A 2500-nucleotide genomic window follows, 5' to 3' on the forward strand; every position below is an offset into this window, starting at 1 on the left:
GGGATTAGGGCGCCGGGCTATAGATAGATAGATAGCTGAAGGATGCAGCCTCCTTCCCCTTCACATGGCATCAAAAGGAGGCCATCAAACGCATCCGTGTCTTCCTTGTCATCATCTATGTGATGCACTGGTTAGAAGCTCCAGATGCTGTCGACACTCCAATCAATGACCTCAGTCTCCTGAAGAAGATTGAAGAATTCAAAGAGGTGGATCCTATTCTAGCAAAGAATGCACTGGACAATGTCAAAAGCCACCTCTGGTACCTCAGTGAGGACCTGGCTTCATTAGCCATGTATTCTGACAAAGTCTCTGCTGAGGAAAAGCAGGAAATGCTGAAAAATATGACCACAGCACTGCCGGGGAAGAAAGGTCTGTGCTGATTGAACACGAAGACGATTGATAAAGCATCAGATCTGAGAATCTCTAAGTTTGTCACCCAGAAGTCGAAAAACCTCTTCCAGTGATTGAAGCTGGAAACTGCGACAAGCATCAATGACCTCTGCCTCATTCCTGATGTCACGGCCCACCTCAAAGTGGTCAGTGACGCTGCTGAGTGGGCAGTCAGACTGGCAATGGCCTTCAACAGTGCTCTGACGAAGAATGAAGAAGAACCACAGCTGATCTTCCATGTTGTGCCGCACCACAGAGTCCTCTACGACCCGACCAAAAAATCCCACATGTAATAAACTGATTATGCTTGTCGTATAGCTCAAAAATATTTTCTTTTTGCACCACATTGTTTATTTTTCCCTTTCTTCACCACACCCTTCACGTAATCAGCTCAAGTTAGATTTACAGAATGCAGGGGTAGTGAGGCAAGACTTTGGATTGATTTAAAAAAGAAAAAAATGCTTGAATGCTTTGTATGTAAAGTGGAATCGACTAAATACTTTGCCCACCTAATATCCAATTCTGATTATTCCCCTCTAAGTGCTGAACACCCCAACTGTATATATGTATGTATGTATATAAATGTATGTGTGTATATATGTATGTGTGTTCTCATAAGCAGGATTTCAAATGTGTCTGGGTTATGTGTGCGTGCAGGTTTATACCAACGTGTTTATCCTACTGTCTATCTGTCTCTGGATGTGTGTGTGTGTGTGTGTGTGTGTGTGTGTGTGTGTGTGTGTGTGTAATAAAGTCAAGCTGTGAATGTGTCTGTCTGTGCGTTTGTTCGTTTCCTTCACGAGCATTAGGTCGGGTTAAGTCCAGGGAAGGTAAAAAAAAAAAAAAAAAGAAAAAAGAACGGCGATCGCGCGCGACGAGAGAGCGCGAAATTGTCGGAAATCGTGACGGAAAAATATGCGGAGATAATTCTTTCAACTTTTTGGTGAGAAGTGGTCATTATAGACTAAATAACGGTAAAGAAACAAAGCAGGTTATTGTGATGCAGAGGCTATTAGTTACGCATTAGTGTGTGTGTGTGTGTGTGTGTGTGTGTGTGTGTGTGTGTACTTCTATGTAAAGGAGAATAAACCTAACACAATCCTTCTCCATCCCTCCTCAGGAACAACTCACTCAGTGCCTTGGTGACCACGCCACAGAAACACAGCAAGTCAAAGGAAGTCAAAAGAATTCAAAGGAGGTCGAGCGAAAATTACTAAGATTTCAAAAAGAAGTGAAAGCAGGTCAAGGAAGTCAAAGGAATTCAAAGAGAAGTCAAAGCAAGTCAAAGTGAAGTCAAAGGAAGTCAAAGGAATTCAAAGAGAAATCAAAGGAAGTCAAAGGAATTCAAAGAGAAGTCAAAGCAAGTCAAAGGAATTCAAAGAGAAGTCAAAGGAATTCAAAGAGAAGTCAAAGCAAGTCAAGGAAACCAAAGGAATTCAAAGAGACGTCAAAGGAAATGAAAGAAGTCAAAACAAGTCAAGGTCAAGAAGGTCAAAGGAATTCAAAGACGTCAAAGGAATTCAAAAAGTATATAAACGAAAAAAAACACGATGGAAAAAAAAAATAATAACCTGAAGATGAATTAATATTTAAGTTTGAGTGAAAAAAGAGAAAGACAGAAAATGGAAGAAATAGACTGAGCGAAGAATTGTGAAAGGAAATGTATGAGTGTACGTGACGAATATGAGCGAAGATTTGATGACATGAATGAATCAATTTGGGAAATGTATGGAGTGAAAAAAACTGAAAAAAATAATATGAACGAAAATGTAAAGAAACGTAATATTATGAACGAAAATTTTTGAAAAACGTAATATTATGAACGAAAACATTTGAAAAAGTTAATATGAACGAAACATTTTGAGAACGTAATAGGAACGAAAATTTTTGAACGTAATATTATGAACGAAAACATTTGAAAACGTAATATGAACGAAAATTTTTGAAAAAGTTAATATGAACGAAAACATTTCAAAAAGTTAATATGAACGAAACATTTTGAGAACGTAATATGAACGAAAAATGTTGAACGTAATATTATGAACGAAAAATTTTGATAAGTAATATTATGAACGAAAACATTTGAAAAAGGTAATATAAACGAAAACAT

The sequence above is a fragment of the Coenobita brevimanus genome, chromosome 83, assembly GCF_032717465.1.
Source record: "Coenobita brevimanus isolate Jiangsu-jjx chromosome 83, ASM3271746v2, whole genome shotgun sequence".
In the NCBI taxonomy this organism is placed as follows: domain Eukaryota; kingdom Metazoa; phylum Arthropoda; class Malacostraca; order Decapoda; family Coenobitidae; genus Coenobita; species Coenobita brevimanus.